Genomic DNA, 8,762 nt, shown 5'->3' with positions numbered 1-8,762 from the left:
CTTCCTCGTATCGAGCAGCCAACAATGTTGAAGATACAGCACCTGAAGAGCTGCATGTCGTATCACTGCCAAAGCCACGACTTGCAATGCGCACACTGAAAGCTCTTGCAAACACTCTTGCAGATAGCCACCCAGATCTTTTCATGGAGTGTCTGACATATCTAGGGGACATGGCTTGTGGCTGAGGGGTGAAGATGTGCCTTGTTACAGCAGCGATTCAAGTGACAAGGACTACCAAGTGAACAGCCTGCCAGAACATGAACTCATTGACAATCCTGGTGCTAACATTCCAGAACACAGCATTGGTGGTCCCACTGCAAGCATTGCCGAAGCACAAGGCTCACAAGAAACCAGTGCAAGCATCACAACAGAAGCACAAGCCCCTCAAGAGACAAACCCAAATGAAGTGCCTACCAAGTCCTTTCTGCTGACCTGCCCCATTACGCTCCCTGTTGTAAAGACACGTGGACGCCCACCGAAGCGAATGCTACAGAGGCGGAATAAAATAAAATAAAATAAGGAGTACGATGTAGGCAGCCCAGCGCCATTCAAGCATCTTCCTCTGGAGTAAGAATATGTGGGTGAGCTGTAAATAGAAAAGTAACAAAACTGTTCATATTACAGGGACATTAACTGCAATAGCTGGTGAACCAGTTGCCCAGAGGGCACTTAATGGGTGACCCCTCATAGGAGAAAGTGAGGTAGAGGTACGTCCTGAGCATTTGTCAAGCTCTGTCCTGGACTATCGAGTGTCGTCGCCAAGCATCAAGAGGTCTTTTTACGTCTGACGCTTGGCTTTTGCTCTGTGCATCAGGTATGTCCTCCACGCCTTCGCATTTTTGTGTAATGCTTTTGTGCGACCGTATCCTCTATTTATTTGTGGTATATAGTTGCTGCCAAGGAAGAAAATGAAATTTGGGTTTGTGCCCACTGCAAGGAAAGGGATGACGGGACACTGAAAATGATTTGCTGCGATCAGTGCCTGGAGTGGTTCCACTGGTAAGGACATACCGAATTAAATGTTGCCACGGTACACTTTTGTACAACTTCTCACTTTGGTTGCAGCACTTGTAGTGCAGTAGTCAAGAAGGACGTAAAGAAGCACTGGTTTGGCCCAGGCTGTAGTGACTGCTAGAATTTGTTGCGCGTTCTTCTTGTTTTGTTGTTTTAATTTCTTTTGTAAATAGCTAGGCAAGAACTTTGTTAAGTATTGTTCAAATGTATAGTGGATATAAGGCTTTGTATTCTAGAGTTTTGCAATCTGAAACATTGAACGTAAATAGGCAGGCAATAATTTTGCTAAGTATTGTTCAATGCACTGGGTGTCCACAATAACTGCAAACCGGAACTTTCATACAAAGAGCTGTCGAAGGGCAACTGCAGCCCTTTGTGAAAGGCTCAAGTTGCAAATAGATGCCGCATCATAAGAACCGCCTCACACGGTTCAGATAGAAAAGACAGTTTTTCTTTGATAACGATTGTTCTGAAGGGAGCTGTTTACACTTAATGGTATTTTCTTGAGCCTTGGAATATGAAGCATTGACGTGAATTTGAAGCGTCAAGCATCATGCTGACTGGTTGAATGCGGAGTTCTAAAGCCCTGTAAAGAATATCGCGGTAGAGATGCAGCCAAAAAATTGGTAAAAACAAGACCGCTCTCTCGGTCTTTCCCACTCGATGAGGCGAGCTGTGACGGCGAGACGCATGCACAGCACACGAACTGTTAAAAAAAAACATTTCCTTCAGGCCACAGCCTTCTAAAATCGCGGCGAGAATACAGGAGTCACTTCAACACACACAACCTAACCGACACTCGCGCAAATGAGCTACCTCCATAGGTAGTTATCTTGCTTGCTGACAATACACACGCGCAAATGAAATGTGCCAACACACCAATAACTCACGCTCGCGCGGATGATTTTGCCAACACGGTTACCAAATCACGCTCACGCGAATGAATATGTCTGCACCTAACCTAACTGACCGTCATGTGCAACAAATCACCTGAAAACGAACATCTAATCACTACCAGAGGTTGCACCCTCACGAGGGCGTGCGAGGGTGAGGGTTTCCTCACCCTCACCTCAGGATATTTGAGGTGAGGTGAGGGCCAATTTTTCTGGTGATGTTTGAGGTGAGGAAAATTTTCAAAAACATTTGAGGTGAGGTGAGGAGAATCTTCAAAAAATGTTTTGAGGTGAGGTGAGGAAAATCTTTTAAAAAAATTTTGAGGTGAGGTAAGGAAAAATTTATGAACGCGCACTTTATGAAAACTTTTCCGTACACGATATATCTTTCCTTCTTTCCGCAGCTTCTGTCTCTCATCTGGGCGGGGACTGCCCTCCTCTCTCGTCGCTGATCTGACACCCGACTCTGCGCGTTATTCGCATACCCGCAATTGAACCTCAATTTCCGCGCAACTTTTACGGGTATAACAATCGTTCCACGAAGCGTTTTCTATGATTGACTAGGCCAAATCCTCCAGCAAGAAGAAAAAACAACGTTACATTGACAAAGCAATTTCATGAGTTCAATTTCGAAAATGTATTTCAATGGCAAATTGATGAAACTATTTGTATTTGGTGACAAACTAAATGTCCAGAAGAAATTTGTTTACCCCATATTTTTCCGATAAGCCGTTTTCTTATAATGGTCAAATGACACGTTTCGCACCCGGTATGCACTCACGCTTGAGATACTATATGCATTTACATTGGCAGTCACTCAAAGCCAACGCGCATCGAATACACAATCTTCACACCGAATACACAAATAGCTTTAAAAATTTAGGTGAGGTGATGTGAGGAAAATTTCGAAACAAATTTTTGAGGTGAGGTGAGGTGAAGAGAGAAAAATTTAGAAAAAAAATTTTGATGTGAGGTGAGGAAATGTCTCAAAAATTCGTTTGAGGTGAGGAAAATGTTTCAATACAAAATTGAGGTGAGCTGAGGAAAAATTTTCAATTTTTTTAAGGTGAGGTGAGGTGAGGAAAATTTCGAAAAACATTTTTGAGGTGAGGTGAGGAAAATTTTTCAATAAAAAATTGAGGTGAGGTGAGGAAATTTTTCAAAAAATTTTTGAGGTGAGGTGAGGTGAGGAAAATTTTTCTCCCAGAAAATTGAGGTGAGGGCGAGGCTAGTGAGGACAAACGCCCACCTCTGATCACTACACTATGGAAAACCAAAGAAACCGCTCCACATCGCAGCTTGCAATATTGGACGAAAGATCGCGCGACCGTCGCGTCTATTGTATATATTGCCACGTATCATCTTTGAAGCGACCACACGGAAGTGACGGAACAGTAACAACGGGCGTCGAGCGACGGGCTGAGATCCACGACACGCCGCGCTGATTAGCGAGCGATCCCTCCATAAGCATCTGCTCCTTCGCTCGCATCAATCTCAAGGACGGGCCACGACCTTGGAGAGGCTTCTGTATTTCCTTCTCCCCACCGACGCGCGCTTTCTACAATGTTTGCCGCTGTGCACAAAAGCTCCCAGTCGGAGCATTATTCCTTTACCTTAGTTCTGTCCAAGGGCTTCCGCTCTTGTGTTAGCCAGCTAAGCAGCTGAATAAAGTGTTCGCGATTATTCGCCGTCTCGCTCGTCTGTTTTCATGCGTGACAATATCAACTTCCGGTCGAGCGGCACGACGTCGTGCGTATAACATTGTTCACAGAGCCGTTTATAGGGAGAGTTTGGCCATTAGGAGGAGCCTAACTTAAAGCCCGTCATGCGACGTCACGGCTGAACGACCTCCCTCGTCGCGCTCTATAGTTGTCCCGTCGTCCGCTGGTCACCGACGCCATATTGATGCTGATCATTGTTTACAATCCACGGAGAGAAGACACGTGCGAACTTCTTGCTTCGAAAGCCTTTCGTCCTTGAACTCTTTCAGTTCGGCGACAAAGCCCCCTTATCACTGGCGCAAGTGGGTCATAAGCCGGTTATTCCTGTAGATTACATTCAGCGCGACCACGAACCCAAGCAACACAATGCACTGAAAGTCGAGTGCAATAGGGGTGGACGGGTATGTGGAAGACCTAGAACAGACTCGTGAAACTAAAGAACACTGATAAGACACATACCGCCCACCCCTATTGCACTCGACTTTCAGTACATTGTGCTGCTTGGGAAGCTGTGGACTAGCTGGAGGACAGCATCAATATGGCGCGAACTAGACGGCTGATAAGCGGATTCCGCTCGGATTCAGATTTTGTGGGCGGCGCAACGATGACTGACATCAAAATAGGCTCCACCCATGAGGCGGCAAAAGATCAAAGAATGGCCAAACTCTCCCTATAAATAGATTGTTCATTTGGAAATGTGTGATAGTGGTTAGAGTGCACTTTAGAGGACGTACATCGCCTGCGTCTTCGGACATTGCTTATCTAATCTTATAGCTTCACTATCGCACATTTAACAGCATGAACATCACATCGTTGGAAATATCACTGGGCTGATAGTGTTGACACTGGTGAGAGGCATATATCACACACATCTAAGAACAATTGAACATCTGTATGCAATAAGGGGATGAGTCGAAAAATCCCAAAATGAGAAAAGGGGCCTCATATGATTGTCCGTCCCATTGACACACATGCATTTCCCGTTTTTTACCATGCTGTAGCGGGCCAACAAATCACAGTAAGGTCCTAAGTTTTCATTGGCAGGTGCATACTGGTATGTAGATGTCATTGCAACAAAAATAGTAAAATAAGTAAAGTAAATAAGTCGACTTATCCCCTTATTGCATACAGAGGTTCAATTCCTGATGGCACCAAGGCAACTTGTGGTGTCACCGATCAGGAACTTATGTTCCAAAGTGTATACATATTTGCAATTTGTAACTATGACTATTATATGTATATATTGGAAACTCTTGTATTTTAATCCAATTCATTAATGTCCCCTATAGAGACTGGTACAAGACAGTTGAGCTCCCAAGGCAGTGTCAAAACAGGTGAGACGTGTCTTGCACACATGACAATGCAAGAATAATACCGAAGTGAGAGAGAATTACCAGACTTCGCACCCGGGGCACAATTTTGAGTTGCGCCACACTACTTTGTCTACAACTGGAAAAGGCAGATATTGCACGTAACAAAAGGAGTTGAACCACAGCTCCTTTCCGTCAGATGGCGATGCGGTCGAACGCGACGTTGCAGACGACATCGAACATGTGGAACTGAATGCAGAATAGTTCTCTCCGACGCCGCATTCGACCGTGTCGCTATCTGAGGAAAGTAGCTGGAACACAGGTATAGCCGATTAGGCAGCGGCAGTTTTTTAATTTTCACGATTTATCCGCAGAGTAACAGACTATGTGGCATTATGGACATAAAATTTGGGGGCATAATACGTCCTCTAACGTCTCTATTAGCTTTCCGACACTGTTCTTATTTGTTTTATCTTCGTTACAGACCCCGAAGTTTATCTTGGCGAACCCTACATCGCTGTGGTCAGTTCAGTGCGCATATCATGAGCTCTTGTGTGCGGTTTCCCAATTCATTGACAACTGCAGTCGATTTAGTTCAAAGCACAATCCTACTCTGTGTTTCAAACTCCAGACGCTGCAAGGGAGGAGGAGGAGTGTCGTTGGGAGGAACCCGAGAGGTCTGCCTGCCTGATTAGGCGGCATGTTTCTCGGGAAGGGAGAGGTGGTGGAGAGGAGGAGAGGAAAGGGTGAAGTGGAAGACCGAGCGGAATCCGTTCGGGGGGAGGATAGCTGCGTCCATGGGCCGACTTCAGGGGAACTGTGCCGGCATACGCCTATTACACATCTGAGGGAAACCCAGGAAAAACCCCAGACGGCACAGCCGGCCCGCGGATTCGAACCGCGGACCTCCCAGTCTCTAACCGGACCCAGTCTCTAACCACCGGAGCTGGTGGAGACGCTGCAAAGCGGTGCGCTTTCCAGCATCGGTCGGTCCACCCTCCCCACGGAATGCTGGTGTCGCAACCGTGAACTGTGCAGAACACATGGTGCGCTTCCTGGACGCGATCACGCGTCCCAATTCATCCGTGTACTGCTTCAGAAACACGTGTTACTTGTTGCGCTTACACTGAGCCGTGATGTGCAATACGCAAGGTCGAAAGAGTGCAAAGGCACCTTTGTCGCCCGAAAACATGGAGCAAATGCCCGGTAACTAGAAGTACTAGAACCTTGACGAGAACCCCTGAACTCCGTAACACAGAGACTCCAGGAAGCGGCAGCAATGCCGATGGCAATTGGGCTGGTATTGGATTGACGTTTTCGTCTGTGTGCCCAGAGAAAAAGCAGGCGTTTGAGATATAGAGGGGGAAACAGCATTTTCCGGGAGATCTGCATCTCGGTCGTACAATAGTACAAACCGGTCCGAATCCGGGAGAGAGAGAGAGATTATGGGTTTAATGGCACAAAGGCAACAAAGGCCATAGAGCGCCAAAACTACGGTGCGTACGAATCCGGGAGTCTCCCGGATGAATTGGGAGAGTTGGCAAATATGCATATGGCAGCGTATGAATGCGGGCAAATAACTTTGAGGGACCTACAATATGCCGGCGAGGTGACGTCAGTGAATAAACCCTATGGTGTCGACTGCTACGGTTATCGTACATACGCTTTGGCGCGTTCAGAATTCAAATTTCCATCGTCCAATTGTGGTGCAGATCTCGCGAGCCGGTGAGGAGCGCCCCTAGCGGATCGTGCGGACGGACTCCTTATAGGGGATGCTGATTATGGCATGGTCGTTATAATCTAGTAGGTTGTGATGTGTTCATGCGTGCGAGTTTTAAAACATGCAATAGAAATAGAATGCGATGGGATAGAGACAGTATATGTACAGCATTTCCTCTCTGGGCATTACCATGTGCTTCTTCATGTCTCCGCGTTGGGGACATGCCATTGGACGGACCCTTTCAGGCGTCCAAGTATGTGCACAGGGGTGGCATCCAATGTATTGCTCCGTAGACGAAATCGTGCTGGGCGAATGCAATACATTCTGGACAGGACGTGGCACAGCAAACGTCAAAGCTCACGTGACCTTAAAGGTGGCTGCGCCTGTGGTGGCATTGTTTACAAGTGGCCAAACTGTTTGTAAACAATGCGGTTGTTGTTTCTGCGCGACATATTGCATCTTTTCGGTCACGGTAATTATTTTTATACGATAATCTCACATTAGAACATGCAACTTCGCACATAAGGCCTCATACTGCTGACGACTTCCAGGGATGTGATGACGAATGTGCGTTAAGAGTCACTGAGCCGATGCGACGTACTTAAACTCAGGAGAAATGGGCTACCATGTTGCGGAAGAAGTATAGTATACGCTGACAAAATACATTATCTCTTGGCATTATGACGGATTATGGAAATATGTCGATAAGCGACAATACGGCATGTAAACAGTTACACGACCTCAAAAAGGTGTTCTCTATGACGTGCAACCAGGACAAAATGGCAGTTTTGCCAAAAGCACCCACTTGAGGGCAATTACAACAATGGCGGGTTTGTGTCACTCCTGTGAGTATGTGGCCCCTGTAGTTGTATGGTTTCAATACCAAACGTCCCCTACCTTCCTTTTCTTTTTCCTGAATAAAAATATGCTCATGCACTGCCAGCAGCCATTTTGTTCCCCAGCTGGTGTCTGTTCATCCTGTGGCTGTAACTCTGCAGGACAGAGGTTACGTTTGTGGGGCTTCACACCCACGTACATCCTACTCGTAACACTGCAGGTTTGTGCTCTGCCTCAAGCATAGAAATCGTAAGGAGAGAGGCTAGAAGAAAAGCTGGGAGAGAGAGTGAAGGGGGAGAGCAAGGCAGTTGTATGGAGGAAAGACCCTCTCCCAACGTCCAAGTTCGGGGGACGCCATGATCGATATTCTAGATTCTGCCGGACTCTGCCACAGCCTTTCCACGTGTGAAGGGTTTGGCACAATGGTATCCAATCCAATGCAAGTCGCTTCCGCTTGGCTCCGTGTGCCATGCCGTGTGCGAAGTGAGTTTGTTTTGTCGGCGATCACCTGTGCACTTGGATTCCTTAGTGAGTAGGTTTAAACTTTGTGCTGCGACATGAGACAACGGCGCGCGGAACTCGTACGAGATACTGTTCGTAAAGTGCTAGGCCTACTGTATCGATCATGGCGGCTCCCATGCTGAGATGCCCCTCTTTGCTGGCTTGGTTTCTAGTAGAGGTGGGATGAATCCAGATTTTGGGAACCCAAATCCGAATCCAAGGAAGGTTCTGCGAGTCCATGAATCTCGAACCTTTTGAGTCCTTTCTTTGAAAACAGTTTAAAAAGCTAAAAAAAAAGCTTTTACTGAAAAGTGTTTTGAAGCAGAATACGATACATTTTTTAAATGAAAAAAAAAAAAACAACGCAATAGTTGAGTTTCGGGAGAAAATATACCCATATAGTTCATTTATTTAACATCTTGTTCATTGACTACAAGAAGCGAATCAATTTTTGAGCCTCTGGATTGTTTCCGTAAAGCAATAATCAAAAGCAAAACCATGTTACTTTTAAACTTGTAATGTAACAGTTCCTGCCTGAACTCTTTCAATCCAGAGCAATGTAAACAAAGAAACAAGAAGACACCTGTCGGTCAATGAGGCTTTCGGTTGGCACATCCCTACTTTCTAGTTTATGAGCCTCAAGCTTGCCTCAAGTTTGCGGAACTCAGAATGCTCCTGCATGGCTTTGTGCCTGTCTGCGGTGTATAGTTAGACCCGATGTTTTAGTGTTGAACCCGGTTTTTCTCCCCGAATTTGCACCCCGGAT

The sequence above is a fragment of the Ornithodoros turicata genome, chromosome 1 (genome assembly GCF_037126465.1).
Source record: "Ornithodoros turicata isolate Travis chromosome 1, ASM3712646v1, whole genome shotgun sequence".
In the NCBI taxonomy this organism is placed as follows: Eukaryota; Metazoa; Arthropoda; class Arachnida; order Ixodida; family Argasidae; genus Ornithodoros; species Ornithodoros turicata.
This window is presented reverse-complemented; position numbering follows the sequence as displayed.